Genomic DNA, 20,482 nt, shown 5'->3' with positions numbered 1-20,482 from the left:
CAAAGGGGCACATGCACCCCAATGTTTAGAGCAGTGCTATCAACAATAGCCAAAGTGTGGGAAGAGCCCAAATGTCCATCGGCAAATGAGTGGATAAAGAAGATGTGGTATATGTATACAATGGAGTGTTAGTCAACAATCAAAAACAATGAAATCTTGCCATTTGCAGCTATGTGGATGGAACTAGAGGTTTTCATGCTAAGTGAAATTAGTCAGAGAAAGACAAATATCATATGACTTCACTCACATGAGGACTTTAAGATACAAAACAGATGAACATAAGGGAAGGGAAGCAAATATAATATAAAAAAAAGGGAAGGGGACAAAACATAAGAGACTCTTAAATATGGAGAACAGAGGGTTGCAGGCGGGGTTGTGGGAGGGGGGATGGGCTAAACGGGTAAGAGGCATTAAAGAATCTACTCCTGAAATCACTGTTGCACTATATGCTAACTAGCTTGGATGTAAATTAAAAAAATTTTTTTAAATAATGAAAAAAAAAAGAAAAATGACATTATTAAAATCCCTAATGTGGTTGAGCCTTTGTTCAGTCTAAGCACTGTATAGCTGTCATTGTAACCTAATTAAAAATTTTTTCTGTTGTGGTAAAGTGCACATAACAACAAAACTTTTTTTCTGTATTTACTGTACAATACTGGCTCTCCTTCCAATACCTTATTTATTTATTTTTTGGAAACAATTATCCTCTGATAATGAGGACCTCCTAAATCTTCTGAATCATCCCTATCATGGATGAGTTAATTGCGGTTTAGAGAGTTGAAGAAATGTGCCCAAGACCACGAGGCGAAGGAATCAGCTTAGTCCAGATGTGGTCTGTGAATGTGGTCCTCCTTCCCATATGCAGGGTGACTCGGTAGAGGCCCTGTGCCCCCCTGGCCTATGTGGTCTGTCCCATTCCCTGCCTCTGAGCATGGACAATTTACCTCAGACCACGGAAAACAGGTCTGCTTGTTGTACCACGTCTGACTTGCCCTCAGGTTCAGCCCACAGTAGGAACGTCTACTAGCGTCCAGGCCACGATGGGGTTTTGAGTTAGAGACATTCTCTATCTGGACTGTTTCTCCAGCCCTAGAAATTTCAACATTAAAAAAATAAAATAAAATAAAGTAGATAATTGAAGGAGTACTACTTGTGCTTAGAGTCACCGAATAGGCTATAAGTAAGGGAAAGAAATCCCTACCCCAAAAGATGGAAGGTATAAAAAACAAAGTCCCACTAAAACTTCTCGGTTTATACATTTTTCTGAGACCCCACACTGTCTTGAAAGAGCTATTGCTAAAATTCAAACAGACTGTGAAGCAGAGTCATAATTACTTTTAAGAAACCAATTTTGTTTTATATAGTCCATATTAAATGGCTAATACAGAGGAAAAACAAAAAAAAGCATAGGGACTAGAGTATACACACATGACTTACAGTTAAAAATAGGATTGGTATCATTAAAATTCTTTTTAAAACTGGAAGTAATCACTTTTTAAAGTACAATAATTTTAAGTACTAGAATCACAGGATATGAAAAGATACTCTACCACAAAGTGACTATAATAATTTTCTAGAATGTATTCACGTTATTTCAGCTTTTCTTGAGCTGCCTGCATTAAGCATTAATGGGTTTTCATAAGTTGAATTCGACTATTATGAAGAAAAACAGTCTGGTGAGGGCTTCTTCTTCTTACTTGAAAAAATAAAATTTTTCAAAATTAGGAGTGGGGAAGACAGCAAGATTTAAGGAAAAAAACCACAACTTTTCTTAAAAAGAAAAAGACTTTAAAATTGAAGTATAATGTTAGTGAATTTCTAATATCAGTGAAGATCATTTTTAGGAAACTGAAGACACCACACAAAAATTTCTTTTTTTTCTTTTTAACTTGAGCTTTAAAATCTCTAAACCATATCTAGTATAGTATATATCATTGCAAAATATCATAGTGCCTTGCACTTTTCTTTTGTAAGGAGCTTAACTGTCAGTTTTGTCTTTAAGAGGTGAAGAAAGGGCATCCTATACTAGCATTTAGACAGTGGCTTTCACATATACAATGCAATTTCACATGTACAGTATAGACAATGTGGTAGTCATTAGTACAATTGCCAAATACTTCTGGTTTTCTCTCCTTCCTGGATTATAAAAAGATTCTATCCTGGGGGCACCTGGGTGGCTCAGTCGGTTCAGCATCTGACTTTGGCTCAGGTCACGATCTCATGGTTCGTGGGTTCAAGCCCCGCGTCGGGCTCTGTGCTGACAGCCAGCTCGGAGCCTGGAGCCTGTTTCAGATTCTGTGTCTCCCTCTCTCTCTAACCCTCCCCTGCTTACGCTGTCTCTCTCTCTCTCTCAGAAATAAATAAAACATTAAAAAATATATATGATTTAAAAAAAAAAAGATTCTATCCTGGCTCTCTTTTATATGTATAGAATCATGCAAATACTTCTGGCCGGTGAGTTGTAAGCAGAAGTCTCTCTGTGAGACCCTCCAATCTTCTTTTCCTTCTGGCATGAAGACTAGCCATGTTCAAGATGATGGCTGGGCCACTGCCCTGGAACCCTGAGGGACTCTAATGAGCAAAACCTTACTGTCGACCTACAAAGGACATAAAGCATAAGTGATAAATAAATCCTCACCATTTGAAGCCACTAAAATTCTGTGATGGTCTGTTACTGCATCACTTAGCTTCATCTTACTCTTGCACTGTATTTCCTATTTCACAGATGGAAAATCCATTGTATCTTTATCTCTGTTGGGATCATAAATCAATAGAAAGCAGACAATAATCAAAGCAAGAAAGGTCTGACAGGGACTTTCTCTCTCTTCATGGATGTAAACATCGGCAAAAATGTTCCTTAATTGAAGAGAATTGAAGTCCATTCGACTTGTAGTGACAAGAGAGAAGTGGGTTCCATTCTAAAACATATGTTTTTGTTATATTACTAAATGTTATTTAAATTTTTTTTAAATATTTATTTACTTTTGAGAGGGGAGCAGAGAGAGAGGGAGACACAGAATCTGAAGCAGGTTCCAGTTCTGTGCCATCAGCACAGAGCCTCATGTGGGGCTCGAACCCGCAAACCGCGAGATCATGACCTGAGCCAAAGTGGATGCTCAACTGACTGAGCCACCCAGGCGCCCCTCACTAAATATTATTATTAATGGAAATGATGATAGTTCACTTGAACTGAATGTGGTTATGTTCTGGGTCCTACACTTGGTGCTTAATTTATCTCATTTAATTTCACTTCATCCCCACAGTGACCCTGAGAGGTAGCTATTGATATTGAGATCTTCTATCATCAAACTAGTGTTCTTTCCATTATGGCAATGGGGCTTCATAGTTCTCAAAGTGCCTTTAGCATGCCTAATTATATTTCATCTCTTGAGCAACTATTGTGTTGACATTCTTCATTTTGCAGATGCAGGAATAGGATTTCAGGACACTTTTTTGATCTGTGCTGGGTCATACAGTCCGTAAAAGAACAAGGCTCTTGGAATCCAGTCCCTTTCGGTTCTTTATTACACTTTGCAGAGCAATAAACAATGCACAGAGATGGTTAAACATAATATATTTTTCACTTGTCCTTAATGCTTTTCTTTAGGCATCTGATTTACATAGGTGTTTTCACTTTGGGGGAGACATAGCCGAAATCGTGGAATGTTTTAGACCCTCTATGATAAATAACTTGCCATTTAGTCAAGCAGGTTAAAAATTAAAAGCAGGGATCAATTAAAAGTCATTGTTTCCAGGTTTATAAAGTGCTTTGCAGAAGGCAGTCTGGTGAGAGTTCTGAATGGATTGTCATGTGTGTGATTAAACGGTCCAGGGAAAGATCCCTGAAGCTTACAGAACAGAGCTTTTATTTTCAAAGAAACTCAGTTGCATTTAGCCTGCCTGAACTAGAGCTCCTTTGAAAGTCCTGACAATGACAAGAGGAGCCAGGAATCAAACACTCTTAGGGTCAAACAGGAAAGGCATTATTCCATAAACTTTCCACTTTTTCCATAGTAAAAATTAATAGATTTCCATCAGGACAGCCTTCCAGGAGGACTGGAAAACAGTTATTCTCTCTCTCTCTTTCCTTAAAAAATTTTTTTGGGGCGCCTGGGTGGCTTAGTCGGTTGAGCGTCCGGCTTTCGCTTAGGTCATGATCTCACGGTTCGTGGGTTCGAGCCCCGCGTCGGGCTCTGTGCTGACTGCCGGCTCAGAGCCTGGAGCCTGTTTCAGAGTCTGTGACTCCCTCTCTCTCTGACCCTCCCCTGCTCACGCTGTCTCTCTCTCTCTCTCTCTCCTAGAAATAAAATAAAAATATTAAAAAAAATTTTTTTTAAATATACTGGCATAACATTATACATCATAATTTTTTTCATAATCACATTAAGAGAAAACTTTTATTTTGTGTCTTTCATTTCAGTCTTGAAATATGCATATGCATATTATGAATATATACATATAAATACATATATTATTTTTCAAATAATTTTCATACAAATGACATTCAGGCTTGGCAACGTGCTTCAAAAGAATTCCCAAATCTGACAAAATTGTCCTGAATATCTTCTTCTGTTATTTATCTATATATGATTTCTAACGCATACAGGCTGTTATACTGAATGGATCCTCAATAATTTATTGCACTGGTCCCTACTGTTAGACATCAAGGTTAATTCCAGCTTTTCACAGTTGTGAATAAATAATGCTGGGATAAACATCCTTGAAAGTGGATTTCTGCCCTTAACTCCGGTGTGTTTGAGGTGTTAGTCTTAAATCCATTTAAAGTATGGGGATTATCATCACAGTAACAGCTAACATTCACTGAGCAAGTTGTAAGTAGGCCAGTGACCTAAAACAGGTTTCTCTGTCTCCAGATTTCTTGTTTTTGCTTTTGCTCAGGAGTGCTTTTGTCTACCACTGGAATCTGGGAGGCTGACTTTGTCATTCGCTATCTAATGTGCCCTAAGGTAAGTCACTATAGCCCTTGAGCCTCAGTTTTATCATCTGTAAACTGGGGACAATAATACCTAACTCACAGGTTTATTGTAAGGATTAAATGAGATAGTACAAGCAAAGAGCACAAAGCTTGGCACACAGAAACAGCTCAGTAACTGTTAGTTACTCTTTAGTCTAAATATGGAGCGAATCAGGAATTAACATTACTCTTTTATTCACACAGAGAGGAGTGTTGTCTTAATAACAGTCTCTCTCTCTTTAAAAAAAACCTTTTTTAAAATGTGTACTTATTTTTGAGAGAGAGAGAGACAGAGTGCAAGCAGGGGAGGTGAAGAGGGAGGGAAGACATGGAATCTGAAGCAGGCTCTGGGCTCTGACATGGGCCTTGTACTCACAAACTGCTACATCATGACCTGAGCGGGAGTGGGATGCTCAACTGACTGAGCCACCCAGCCGCCCCCCTCTTCTCTTTTTTCAAGCATATTTTTATGCTTTAAAAATCTTCATACCTGAAGCTACATCTCCATTATCATTCTTACTATTTGTGTCTTTTCTTTTTGTTCCTGAACTAGTCTTGCCAAAGTTTATCCTACTTCCTTGACTTTTCAAAGAATCACCTTTTGGTTGTTATAAGTCAAGTTCAGTCTTTAAAAAAAAAATCTCGGGGCGCCTGGGTGGCTTAGTCGGTTAAGCGTCCGACTTTCGCTTAGGTCATGATCTCACGGTTCGTGGGTTCGAGCCCCGCGTCGGGCTCTGTGCTGACTGCCAGCTCGGAGCCTGGAGCCTGTTTCGGAGTCTGTGACTCCCTCTCTCTCTGACCCTCCCCTGCTCACGCTCTCTCTCTCTCTCTCCTAGAAATAAATAAAACATTAAAAAAAAATCCCTATTGCATTAATATTTTATATTTATATTTATATTCTAGAACTGTATTTGATTTTTAAATGTTTTACTTTATTAAAAAAAATTTTAATGTTTATTTTTAAGAGAGAGAGACAGAGCGTCAGAGGGGGAGGAATGGAGAGAGAGGGAGACACAGAATCCAAAGCAGGCTGCAGGCTCTGAGATGTCAGCATAGAGTCCAATGTGGGATGTGAACCCACAAACTGCAAGATGATGACCTGAACTGAAGTTGGACACTCAACTCACCGACCACCCAGGCATCCCTTATCTTTTTAATTCTAAAAGACAGTATGAGCAGGGGAGGGGCAGAGAGAGAAAGAGTGAATCCCAAGCAGGCTCTGTGGGGCTTGATCTTATGAATCCTGAGATCATGCCCTAAACTGAAATCAAGAGTTGGATGCTTAATCGATTGAGCCACCCAGGTGCCCCAGAAATGTATTTGAATTTGTTAATCATAACAGAATTTACATCTACTTGAAAAATAGAATTATGTGTAGGATTGGTTATGTTTTGATCTATAATACTTGATGCACATAAGGGCCATGGACCCCTGGAAGGGATTCTGCACTAGTCTTTACATCCTTCTACTTTCTTTAGATTTATTTTCTTTTTCAAGTTTCCTGAGCTAAGAGCTTGGTTTATTTGTTTTTATATTTTTGTATATTCTGTTTAATGCATTTAAGTTTTTTTTGTTTTTTTTTTTTTATTTCTGGGAGAGAGAGAGAGAGAGAGAGAGCGTGAGCAGGGGAGGGTCAGAGAGAGAGGGAGATACAGACTCTGAAATAGGCTCCAGGCTCTGGGCTGGCAGTCAGCACAGAGCCCGACGCGGGGCTCGAACTCATGAACTGCAAGATCATGACCTAAGCGAAAGTCGGACACTTAACTGACTAAGCCACCCAGGCGCCCCATATTCTGTTAAATGCATTTAAAGCAATACATTATCCTCCAAACACTGCTTTGGCCATATCCCACAATTGCAAAGCTGCATATATAGAAAAGCGGCTTTATTCACCCAGTGGAAAGGTTGTATTAATTGTTTCCTTCTAGGGATACCTGACTCAGTCGGTTAAGTGTCTGATTCTTGATTTCAGTTCAGATCATGATCTCATGGTCATGAGATCAAGCCCCGCATGGAGCCCTGCATTAGGTTCCATGGAGCCTGCTTAGATTGTCTCTTTCCTTATCCCTCTGCCCTTTCCACCGCCCCCACCCCAAAGTACAGTTTCCTTCTATTATCATTTACTGCAATCATTTGGCATTCATTGGTCACATACTATGAGGTGGGGCTAGGAGAGTAAAAGTACTACTAAAGAGTCACTTTGGTCAAGGAGCTTACATGCTGAAACAAAAATCCGATGAGTTCTGAGAGCTGTAGAGGTTTTCAACCACAATTTTTCTCACTTTCTGGTCTACGATATTAGCCTGTCTATCTACATTTAGCCTAGATTTAGAGAAAAGGGAATAAATGAAAGGGGATAAAAATCCATGTTCAATGGTAAGTTAATAAAGTTAGCAATGGCCATGGTCTCTATTAACTGGGTTTATTACTGGAACTTTCATTCTAATGTCTGAGAGAGTTGATAATTAGAGTTTTGGAAGACCCTACAAATAATCTGTTATTTAGGACATGAGTTCTTAAACTGGGTGTATGAAACTTGATGAAAAAGTAAATCCATTATACATTTACACACACATATATACATACTTATATTTTATACACACACATATATACATACTTATATTTTAGCATATATGTACATTTACATCTTTTTTTCACTAAAGCCTAACTGTAAAGTAGCATTTCTCCCATCATGAAGGTAATCAGCAAACCCCAGTAATATTAGCAACCTGTGACTTTACCCCAAGAGAAATCACACATATTTTCTACCACGTTGAAGTTGTTGCAGATATCTAAACTGTTGTTTAAATAATGTGCATCATTCCTGCAAAATTACTGTAGGTCTTGATCTTGTTATTTAATGCATTAATAAAGACACAGATATATAGCTGTTATCTATGGCTGTGTAATAAATTACTCTCCAAGTTAGTGGCTTAAATAACAAATATTTATGATTTCACTGTCTCTGTGGGCCAAGAATCCGGCCTGGTTTAGTTGCATCTGTGGCTTAGGGTCCTTTCCCAGGCTGCAGTCAAGGTGTCAGCCAGTCAAGGCTGCAGTCATCGCAGGTTGTTGGCAGTTTTTTAATGACTGTTGGACTGAGTGCCTCGATCCTTTGGTGGCTGCTGAGTGGAGACCTGTCTCAGGTCCCTGCCAAGTGAGTCTCTCCATAAGGTAGGTTGCAGTGCGGCAAACTGGTTTCCACCAGAGTGAGCAAGGGAGAGAGCAAGAGGGGATAGCAAGATGGAAGCCAGGTTCTTTTTGTAACTTTACCAAGAGAAGTGACATCGCATCACTTCTGATGTATTTTCTTTTTCAGAACCAAGTCACCAGGTCTACACTCGAGAGGAGGGGTGGCACAAGACAAGAATACCGGAAATGAGGATTACTGACAGGAGTCATCTTGGAAGCTGCCTACCACATAACTGTATCACAAATTCACTTTTTAGTATTTTGATAACTGTATGTTAATAAAATCAATTTCCTTTGTAGCCTTAGGTAGATTATTTTATGCATTTTAAGGACAATATTCTGAAAAAGGTCCATAGATTTCACCAAGCTTCCAGAAGGGCACATGGCTCTAATTTATTTTAATTCAGGCACCTTCAACAACTTCCTGCAGGAATTTGTTTAGAATAGCATCAGTTTAAGAACTGCAGGTTAAAGCTTTAGTCTCCATATTAATACACTAGACTAGTCCATATTACACTAGTGGTGTGAAAAAAATGGCATATTTGAAAGTATAAATTTGCTATAGAACATTCCACAAACTGTTCTCCATTCACTCATTTGACTTAATATATGTATAAGTGGGGTCGAGGGAGAGAGGTCTGTAGGCCTCTGTCAAGCATGTTTGATCCCAATGAAACGTCCTTACACTTGCATGTGGCAATTGTCATTGGAGCCTCAAACGGACCATATGATAGAGGTGGAAACGATTTCCTCAAGAATACACTAATTACCAAAGTAGTGCTTTTTTTGTTACCAAGCAACGTATGAGAAAAGCACAGAGTGTAAAAAGGAGAGAAGTGATGTTGTGAGGCTTCCCTAAGTCTTTTCATCTATCACTTGCTCTTGGTGAAATTAAAGATGATTATATTCAAAGATAACTTCGTCAACAGTAATTGGGAATGATTCTCTTATTTGGTTTGCCCACAAACCTTTCTCCCCAAAGACAAATGCAGCATCTCCACAAAGCCACCTCTTTTGAGTCATGCTTCAGGGGTTTTCCTCCTGATTCTCAGATCCTACATAAAGCAGCCCAGCACTGTCAGTTATTTTAGATTTTCCAAGATAACCTAAGCTGGTTTTCCGTGTATGCCTCCCAGTTTTTTGTGGTTTTCCAAATTTGAATCCCTTTCAAATCTTTGCAGTGAAGTCATTGTGAGATGGAAAAAGGTCAAGGAAACTGGGTGGCTTCTAGATCCCACAGCTGGTGACTAAGCAACTTGGTCAGCCAATCCATCTTTGTCCATTATCACCTTTTCCTAATCTACAAATTGCGTGGATTTGTAGGGGATTATCTCTAAACCCCTTTCCATTTCTAACATTCTTTGCATTACACTGGTAAGTACTGAGTAAAAACCTCTGTCATTTAGGACACGTGACTAACGTGGCAACACACTGGGCACTTTCAGAAGAGGCCTGAAGCAGCTTTGGTAACAGAAGAGGTAAGTGAGGTGAGGTTGGTAAGTGAGGAAGTCGTGACAGCCCAGCCAACTCCACCAGGGCCACCAGGCATTCACCAGGCGTAAGTGGGTGGGGCACAGGAGCCGGCGTTGACGACAGAAGGCTACTTCCGGCTATGGCGCGTATGACGTCAGGACCGAGTCGGGCCGGCCCAGCCAGCGAGAAGCCGAGGAGGGAGGGCTCGCGAGAGTTCAGGAAGGCCGCCCCGAGATTCCGGCGCGGCCGCGGGTTCCACCTCCCGGGGGCGGGGCGAGGGCGGAGCGGGCAAAAGGGAGCGGACGGGTCCCGGGCCGGCTGCGGTCCGTGCGGAGGCTGAGCCGGCCGCGGGCGCGACCGGAGGCAGGTGAGTACGCGGATGCGGCGCGCAGCGGCCGCGGCTGGGGGCCCCCGCTCGCCGCCCCGGCCCCAACTCTGCGAGTAGGGGCAGGAGGAGATCTTCTGTGTCTTTGGGTGTCCAGGGACAGCCGGGCTGATGTCGGGGCTGGCAGTGTCTCCAGTGAAGCTCCAGCGCCGGCCTTGGCCCCCTTGTTCCCCGAGGTGATTCTAGCTCCGTGTGTCCGGAGGGGTGGCCCCGAGCCCGGGTGGGGGGGGGTGGGATCTTTGTGCTTCTCTCCGCTCTTCTCCCCTGCCACTGCTCGGCCCCCGAGCTCCCCGATCCCAGTCCCTGCCTGGGCTTCCTAAACAATAACAAATGTCGCGGAACCTTTTCTGGTACCCCGGCGCGTCCGTCCCGTGCCCTCGAGCCGGTGTCACCGAGAAGAGGGATTCTGGGCATGGCTCAAATTGTGGGGGCTGCTTGTGTACCGTTCCTAAAAACTGATGCGTCAGATCGCTAAACATTTCTCAGATCGACACGGTAAAGCCGCCCAGCTCCCAGCAGCACGGAGTGTTCAACACCGGTCTCAAAATCTGTCCCTACCCCTGGCACCGTAGACCCTTCTTTTCAACATCATTTTTCTCCCACTCCCTTTTTTCCTCTTTACTGTCGAGGGACAAACGAGTGGTTGCTTGGTATGGGAACAGGAAAGGTTGTACCCGACTGAGTGCAGGAGACGTTTCATCTTTAAAAAGTTATCAGGTTGACAGCAAAAGAACAAACTTTATTTTCAAAACCGGTGGCCTCCCGTTTGGTGATGCTGCTTTTGTTTTGTGGCATCACTTTTCGGGTGGCAAGTTTGGAGGAAGGATATAAAAAGAAATGGGGGGAGGGGGGTGGGGAAAGCTGGAGGTGCTGGCAGTGGTGGCTTGTCCAAAAACTGTGATGCTGTTCTCACTTGGTAAAATGCAGAACCGACGCTCTTGTGTGTTCCCCGTAACTTGTGATAAGTTTTGATAGAAGCCAACTGCTGGGAGAAGGCCTGAGTATTAGCTGTCTTACTGCTGAAGTCTGAGGAAACAACCCTACGTGTTTTAAAATTTTTTTAATGTTTTATTTATTTCTAGGAGGGAGAGAGAGACAGCGTGAGCAGGGGCGGGTCAGAGAGAGAGGGAGTCACAGACTGAAACAGGCTCCAGGCTCTGAGCCGGCAGCCAGCACAGAGCCGGACGCGGGGCTCGAACCCACGAACCGCGAGATCATGACCTAAGCGAAAGTCGGACGCTTAACCGACTAAGCCACCCAGGCGCCCCAACCCTACGTGTTTTAATCTGTGCCTCCTGGTTGTAAGGTGGGAGGGAGATGTTGTTTTTCAGGGGGTGGGGATGGAGTGGGGGCTTCAGCTTGTCAGGTCTCCTACTTTAAGACAAGATCTATTATTGTTTAAGTCCAATTTTTCTTACTCCGTGCAGATTTTTGTCTCGGTCACGTAATGTATATAACATACTGGAAACCACTTTGTCTTTGATTGACTGTTCTTTGTATGCCCCAGGATATATAAAACAAGTAAGTTTGCTACACTCTGCCCAGTAGCTGAGAGGTATTATATGTGAATACTGTTCACATAGCCACTATTGTGACTATTTGAGGCAGAGAAATTAGTCCAAAATACCATGTTAAATTGTGATTACATTTGTTCGTTGCATGGGTTCATCAAAGCACTGTTAATGTGAAAAATCTTGATCTCAGAAGTAAACAAAAAAAATTTGGTTTGATCTGGCTTAGCTTTATATTTTTCTCCTGGTTAAGATGGCTGATGACGTTTCCCGTTTGGCTGGGGTGTGTTTAGGATGAGATGTAAATTGTGTGTGGTTTTTGTACTCCTTTAAAAGGACCTGCCGTTGAGGAATGAAAAAAAATTGGACTTAGAAAAGCCACCTTAAGTGGGTGCAAATCTTTTTTAGCCTTCTGGTTTTTACTTTGTTTTAACATGAGTCAAAGAATAGAGACTAGGAATATTTGTGCAAATGAGTAGGTATCCTAGGCAGTTTTTATACTGAAAAATTTGTTTCAAAGGGTAGGACACTATAAAAATGAAGGAAAAATTGTAGCAAATGGCAACGAAGCAGTACACTCAATTCTGGCATTTGTTTTCAGAAAAGTTCTCTTCTCTCAAAGTAAGGACAACGTCATTGTGTAAGCGAAGTTGGATAATACTTTAGAAAGTGCTTTCCAGTGATCTGGAATAAGTTGGAGGCTTGTTTGTGTGTGTGGTGTATGTGTGTGTCACTGTTTTGTTTAGGAGGGAAAAAGAGGGCTAGAAAGATTTGCATCTCAATGCAATGTTAAAATGATTTTATTTTACATAAATAGTGTAGGGTGAATCAAGCAAGCATATTGTCTTCTAGCATCCCCATGATTCCATTAAAATCAGCAGATGGGCAAGTTATGATTAGGTTAGACTTGACATATGCAGAAATTATGCTACTGTATTTTTATATTAAAAGTACCATAGGCTTTTTTGAATGAAATAATGCAAGCAAGCATTTAAGGCATAAGAAGTTTTTTAAAAATACATTCGTTTACAGAGATACTCATAGTCAGCCATTTAAGTGTATTAAATGAGTCCTTCTCCCTTCCTTCCCTCTCCCCGCAAAATTTTATTTAAGTCTCAAGAGAATATCTGGCAAGGTAAGACCAGTACATAAGTGCATTGGTTACATAAAGCTCCTGTCTCCAGGTAAAAGTTTGGTAATTGACAGGGTGTGATTGTTCAGAACTTTTAGAGAGAGGGAAAAGGAGGGCGGCAATGAACAATATTTGCTGTCTGGTGCACTCAGATGAGCGGTAGTCTCTGTCTTCCAAGAGGCATAAGTAATCCAATGGGAGGGAAATTTACCCAAATAACTGTAATACATAATGCATTTTGTGTAGAATCCTAGAAGGGAGGGATTAAATTCTACTAGCTCAATTACGGGAGGTTTTGAGTAGGGAACAGCATTTGTGTAGATGATTTGGATCATTTAGTCATAATAATCATAATAAGTAAACACATTATATAATGCTGATTGCTGCTAAACCCTTAAGTGTACTAATTTACCTGGGTCTAATCCCTGTAACAACCATATGGAGTAGGTATTTTTTATTATTTCCATTTCGCAGACAGGGTAACTGAGTTACCAAGACCAGCTAACCAGAAAATGATAGAACAAAGGTCCCAAGCCAAGAATTCTGGCTTATGCCTGTGTCTCTGTGTTTAATCACTATCCTTATTTTCTCTTCCACTCTTGATGGTCTTTCTCAGGTCTGTTTCAAAAATTGATTTAGGAAAACACATTTCTCTGCCACATAAATTTAGGGCTCAAATTTTCTAGAAAGAGCTTCAAAATAAAGAAAACCCAGGTAAATAAGTTATTTTTGGAAAGTTAGATAAGCCATTTCAAAAAATTACTCTTAGTGCAAATTAAATGTAACCACTGAGTGGAACTTTTGATAAATTTGACTTATTACCTAGCAGCATACCCATAAGGATTTAGAAATGGGAAATTGTAACTATAAAAACTCCTTTTCCTAATGGAATGTTTGAATCATTGTATATTTTGGCTTGTAATTTTAAGAAATCACTTGGCACTGGGTATTTTTGGATAGAATTGTGAAGTTGGAATTTAGTTAATGATTGATAGTCTCAGCCCTTGAGTTTTTATTTCTACCAACAGCTCAGTTTCTTATGCCTGAATCAGGTTGTTTTTTGTTTTTTTGTTTTGTTTTTAAGATATTGCTTTTAGGTGATTTTTATACAAAATAAAGGGCTCAGACTCATAATAACTCTGAGATCAAGAGTTGCATGCTGTACTGACTGAGCAAGCCAGGTGCCCCACAAATCATGGTTTTTGTTGGTTTGTTTTTGTTTTTTAATGCTTTATTTTATTTTTGAGAGAGAGAGAGGGAGAGTGAGAGAGAAAGCAAGGGAGGAGCAGAGAGAGAGGGAGACATAGAATCTGAAGCAGGCTCCAGGCTCTGAGCCATCAGCACAGAGCCCTACGTGGGGCTTGAACTCAACTATGAGATCATGACCTGAGCTGAAGGTGGACACTTAACCAACTGAGCCACCCAGGCGCCCCAAATCATGGCTTTGAATAGAGCGTTGTACATGTAAAAAATGAGAGATGTTCAATCACTGATACTTTATGTTAGGGCAACTTTGAAAGCTCTCTGGGATTGTAAAATAAAAGGTGTCCTAGAAGTGCCTGGTGCCTAGTATAGGCCTACTCAAGAAATGCTTCTTTGTTGAATGAATAATCCAAATGATTTTATTAATGAAGTTTCAAGAATAGTTCACATTTGTTAATTGGTTATCTAAGTATTGGGAGCACAGTAAACTCAATTGGATTTAAAGGTCAGGATAAAAAGTATTTATCTTGACTGTGGTAGGCTACTGTCTACTGAAATGCAGACACTTCAGCTCCTTTGTCTGTGCCCTGATTGACCAAACTCCTAATAGAGTTCTGGAGGCACATTTTCTGTGATTGAGTATCGTAAGTGTTTTCTCCTTGTTTGAGTTGGGTAGATTGTAGAAAACCTCCACAGTGGGATACTTCATGGTTGATGATCTTGAAACCTAATAGGAGAAGTAGCAGAACTAAAGCCAGGATTTAAAGCTCTATACTTATATTATTACAATTAGACAAAAATGGCAAAACAAATTTTTATCTATATATATACATATATATACACACATTTGTGTATATATATATTAAATGTGTGTTTATATATACACACATTTATACACACATGTATACATACATATATACATATACATATATATATATATATATATATATATATACACATACAGCTTAAATCATTAGTGATGGCATGTTATTTCCATTTATCACTGCCTGATTGACAACATTTTTAGGATCTTCAACCCATAATTTCATGTAGGTACTTATAAGACAACTATGCTTTGTTATAGAAAAAACAGTTACAAGTTTCTCTAAGTACAGGTTTGGCTTTGAACGTTTATTCTTAGTGAAAAGGAGTGTGTTAGTCCCTCAAAGGGAGACCAGATTTACTCTCACTTCCTTGCTGGTAGAGTTTTTTGGCCATCTCTCCCCCTAATAGGCTAGTTTTGTCTCCATTGAAAATCCACTGAGACAGGTAGCCTCCCTCTTAGATGATCTGTACAGGCCTCAGGGAAGACCTTAGCAGTGACAGGTCATATAGTGAGCTGCCCATTCACACTGATGTTGTGTAAGTTGAAAAGGGCCTGAAACTTTGGCGGTTTTATGATAGTACTTCTACTAGGCTCAGCTTTCAAATTGTTACACAAACTCCTTTCCTTCTCCTGAATTAACACGAGACCAGTTGACAACCCAAAGTGATGTTCATTCTCTGGCTACATGTGCAGGGTTTCTTGTTTTCCTTGTCTTCTGATTCTCATTGATTCCATGGGTATAGACTTTTCATATATTACAGCCTATATAAGCCTGATCCCATTACAGGGCAGCATCCATTTTTTTCTTAGCTTTTACAATGAGTTGGTTTCTCTATATCTGCTTCCTAATTTTGGAACACTTTCGCTGCTTTTGCAATTACTGAATATGACGGAGTTAAAGGTGTTAAACACCTAAAACCCACCACAAATACAACAACTTCCCCGGAAAAAAGAGCAAGATAACGGAAGCCTAAATGACTGTGCATAGTTGTTAATCCTGTCTAAGTTTGGCCAATAGAGTTGGTGTGTCTTTGCTGTGGAGCCTAGGTTTAATTCTGACTAGGAAAGCTTACAAAAATTGAAGGTTTGGAAGCAGGCTTCTGTACACGTCAGTAAGCACTTTTTTTTTTTTCCTCTGGCAGCAGCGGGGTGGGGGGTGTCCTGCTCTCCCTCCATACAGCACTGCTATTCTGCGTTTATAACTTGGAGATTTGGGCTACAGTTCTCTAGACTCTTCAGCAATCCTGGAGACACAGGACGTAACTTGTGTGTTTAATATGAAAAATGCTTTGTGTAATCCATGTTTCTCAAACTTTGTCTCCCCACAGGAATTTGTAGACCCAGCTCTCTGTCACCTTCCCTTCTGACATATTCTTAGCTCTCTTCTCTTCCTGAATGTCACCAATCAGTATACGGGTCTAAAAATAATTTTATCAACAACAGTAATCACTCACTTATCACTTACTATGTACAAGACATAATGCTAACTATTTTATGTAAATATTATCTCATTTAATCCCTACAGCAACCCTATGAGTTAGTATTTCTGCTTACACATGAGGAAACTGGAGTCTGTGGAGGTGAAATGACCAAGGTCATGTGGGTAGATAGTAAGTGATGGGAGTTAGAGATTGATCCCTAAGTTCCAATTTACTTTGTCCTGTGCTGCTTTATTTTATCTCAAAACCTTCTTCCCTGCCATTTAATTTACTTCCTTCTTCTAGTCCCACCTGAGTTTTCTTTCTTCCCTTCCCTTCCTCCCTTTTTAAGGCGTTATTTACAGTTTTCCATGTCAAACAAGTTCTTTAGGGAAGAGTATACGGAAATACTTCAGCTCTGTTCAGATTTCCTGGCGAGGGGGACTTGCTCTGGGAGAGAGCTTATTGTAAGACTAATGCTTGTCGCACCTTATATTTGTATTGTGCTTTAGAGTTTCTTAAAGCATTCTCTCCCCCCCCCCCCCATTTTCTTAATCCTCCTGACAAACTTTAACTCAGGTCTTTAAAAAGGTGCTGTAGGCAGTTTCCTAAGGACTGTGCACAATTGGATGAGAAGACACAGCTCTTGCCCTCAGCAATTTTAGTGCTGAAATAAATGATATAATCAAATGTTTTGACTTCATTTAAGCAAATGAAGAGCAGATAACTAGCAGTACAGCACGGCATTTTCTTAAAGGGTGTTATAGTTTTGAGATTTGAGCTTCCTTTTTGGTCAACACTGAGAAGTTAGAAGTTTAGTTCTGCATTTTAAATGTTAAAAGTCCTCCATTCTTGTGATTCAGGTGAATGACGGGCAAGTTGCTGCCTACCTCATTCTGCATACAACTGTTGCATTGAACTAAAATAATCATGGTGAAGGAATGAGGTAGAGAGAGGACAGACATCATTTCAAAAGTGAAATTGAAGAAACGGTGATACTAACCAGGGCTTGAGGAGGTATCTTGTAATGTTACCGTTGTAGGAAATTGTATGTAAACTTTAAAGAATGGATAAGCTACATGTATTCAACTTCTTTGAGAGATTAGGGAGCTTATTCAATGATCCAGCTTTGAAATTTTATCTTGTGCCATTATCTAGTTTTATTAAATTTAATTTTGGCTAAACTGTGGATTTTTTTTCTTAGTGAAGCATTTGCCCATTGAGTTGGCCCCAGTACCAAAACACCGCGTCATGCTTGCCCTTCCTAGGTGTTATTTTTGTAATTGTCAGCAGAGGCTGGTGGCCTGGTTTATAGCACTAGGGAATTGCCTTTTGTTGTGTTTTTACAATAGAGATCCATTTCATTTGGACACATCTTTCAAATCTGGTTGAGGATGTTCTCCATATGTCCACTATTTATCTAGCCAAACAGAATACATTTTTTCTATTTTTGTGGCTACAGTAGAAAAATTTCAGTCCCGAATTGCATATGTTTGACCCATCGATGTTCTTAATATTTGCAAATCTAAAGGAATCACGGACTCATAATGTTTTAGTGAGGTTGATCATTGTAATTCAACATTTATCGGCTATTTGCAGTGCCCTGTATTAGGTACCATGGCAAAATAGAGATGAGTAAAAGGTATTGCACTTCCACCTAGAAAGGTTCAATCCAGTAACAGATGTAATGTATGGGTACAAATAACTGTAATTCAAGCAGAAAGTGATGAGTGACTGACAGGGCGCTGTGGGAGCAGAGGAAGGAGGGATTGCTTCTGGCTGGAGAGATTAGGAAGTCTCCCTGTATAAAGTGAAAAATGAATTGGCCAGTTAAGAGTGAAGGACAGGCCAGGTAGAGGGATGAGCAGGAGTTGGATATATCTCTATAACCGCTGATACACTACATGTTAATTATTTACTTCTCTCTCCTATTGGGTTTGAGCCCATGGAGCTTAGAGAACAGGTGTTTTTCAGCTTTTTATTCTCTGCATCATCAACTGCTCAACCTGGTACAGTTAATTAAAGCCGGACTCTGGTAACATTATAATGGCAGTAGTGTATTTGGAATGGATTCAAGGGAAGAGGGACCAGAAATGAGGGGCCAGTGATGAGACTAACCTATTTTTATTTATTTAATTTTTTAAAAATTTGAGTGTAGTTGACACACAATGTCACGTTAGTTTCAGATGTACCACATAGTGATTCAACTTCTCTATATGTTATACTCTCCACAAGTGTAGCTACCATCTGTCACCATACGATGCTGTTGCAAGATCTCTATTCCCCATGCTGTGTGTTTCATTCTCATGACTTATTCATTCCATAACTGGAAGCCTGTACCTTCTACTCCTCTTCACCCATTTTGCCCAACTCCTTCCCCCCTCTCTAGCTACCATCAGTTTCTTCTCTGTATTTATAGGCCCAGTTCTGCTTTTTGTTTATTTGTCTGTTCTGTTTTTTAGATTCCACATATGAATGAAACTTTATAGTATTTCTCTTCTTCAATCTGATTTATTTCGCATAGCATAATGCCCTGTAGGTACATCCATGTCACAAATGGCATGATCTCCTCCTTTTTATGGCTGAGTAATATTCCATTGTATAAATATATGACCTCTTCTTTATCCATTCATCTGTTGATGGACACTTAGGTTGCTTCCATATCTTGGTAATCAAAAATAATACTGCAATAAATGTCGGCATGCATATATCTTTTTGTTTTGAAGAGACCAAACAGTCGAGGAGATTAGATAGTAAAGTCCCGTTTTAAAATTTTATTTATTTATTTTGAGAGAGAGAGAGACAGCTGAGCAGGGGAGGGGCAGAGAGAGAGGGAGAGAGAGAATCCCAAGCAAGCTCTGCACTGTCAGCATAGAGCCCGACGCAGGGCTCACTCCCATGAACGGTCAGATCCTGATCTGAGCTTAAATCAAGAGTTGGACACTTAACCAGCCGCGCCCCCCAGGCACCCGAGAGATAGATAATGAAGTTCTAAACTAGGTGGGATTGGAAAAGGGAGACTTGGATGGATGGGTGTTGCCCCTCCATCTTGAGACATAGGGAGTTCTTTCACTGTATGAATTACCTGTGGGGTACATGTCACATCATGTACCAGGAGATACAGTGGTAGAAAGACATGGTGCCCCCTCGGACAGCAGGCAAGCAGCTGGAGAACTACACTCCCAGCTCTGGAAAGAATTGCAGTAGCACACAGCTGCTGTGATGAAGGAGCAGTGGGAGGAGCATCTAAGGAAAAGGAGCATCTATTTGAGAGAATCAGAGCAGCCTTCCAGGGAGGTGGTGATGTGTGAGCTTAGACTTGAAGGCTGAGTAGGAGTTTTTCAGGCCAGCAAGCAGCAGGAGGACATGCTGGCATAGAGATCTAAGAGACTGTTTAGAGAGCCACAAAAACCTGGGTTATTTTAGGGTTGGGACGCGAGGATGGATAGGATAAATGGACTTGTCTTAATAAAATCGCTTTTTTTATTTGCCATGGTTTTTAAAAATATTTATTTTGCCCAGCTCTAGCACTCTGAGCTTTTGTAAGGAAGGATTTCTGTTGCCTCTCACAGCCTAGGGGAAGCCCGTCTGCTGTTCTTCTCGCTCCCAGCCTGCAGGTGTACTGCCGCTGATACATTGTCTCGCGTTTCCATTTTGTGAAATTAAACAGAAACAATTGATAACAATAGCCAGAGAGATAAAAGGAGGAAGCCATGCACTGAAGACCTTTTCTCTGATGAATGCCTAGAGCCACTGGGGCTGTCATATAAAGAGAACTGCAGCATCAAACCGTAGTGCTTCGAGAGTACTTGACTCGAGGGAGGAGATTGTGATAGGAACCTAATTATTTACCTTTGCCATAAAGTTTTATGGAACCTGAGAAAATTTCCCAGAACTGTAATACCTAGTGCTAAAGTCCTTTTGTTCTGGCTGTAGCTTTGCTTTTTCTTTTCATCTTCTCTACTCTGACCCTTACTATATTTTTGTAACTTAGCAGGACTCTAAACTTCACATGGTGTGAAACATGGAGTCTAGTTTGCCCCTCTTCCACCTTTTCTGGTCATTCAGAAACCTTCACCTGCAAATCACCTTTGCAAACTGTGCCAACATTGTATCAGACAGCTAGGAAGCACTCCTCTCACATACGTTTATTTCCCATAGCCATTTATTCTTTCTGTCTTGGGGATTGGACCACTGAAACAGAATATAGTTAAGTTCTTACAAGGACAACCGAAACGTTCATTAGAATTATATCCAGTGAGGCTCAGTTGGTTAAGTGGCCAACTTCGGCTCGGGTTCTCATGGTTCTCAAGGTTCGTGACTTCAAGCCCCACATCAGGCTCTCTGCTGTCAGCACACAGCCCACT

At 40.6% G+C, this 20,482-nt stretch overlaps 1 protein-coding gene across 4 annotated transcripts in view; it reads left to right on the top strand.

Moving 5' to 3' along the window:
• The first annotated feature begins 9,937 nt into the window (after positions 1 to 9,937).
• The window catches only part of STK38L (serine/threonine kinase 38 like), an 80,960-nt gene continuing 70,415 nt past the window's right edge, over positions 9,938 to 20,482 (top strand). For 3 of the 4 annotated variants that reach the window (XM_039240799.1, XM_039240803.1, XM_039240801.1), the window contains exon 1: positions 9,938 to 10,007. The gene's annotated coding sequence lies outside the window, so the exon portion shown is untranslated. Of the gene's footprint in view, positions 10,008 to 10,183; positions 10,202 to 20,482 lie in introns of those variants that run through there. The other variant, XM_039240804.1, reaches the window with a different exon arrangement.

The sequence above is a fragment of the Hyaena hyaena genome, unplaced genomic scaffold (genome assembly GCF_003009895.1).
Source record: "Hyaena hyaena isolate Hyena2069 unplaced genomic scaffold, ASM300989v1 scaffold_182, whole genome shotgun sequence".
NCBI lineage: Eukaryota > Metazoa > Chordata > Mammalia > Carnivora > Hyaenidae > Hyaena > Hyaena hyaena.
Note: the sequence above shows the minus strand (reverse complement) of the source record. Positions and strands in the feature narration are given on the sequence as shown.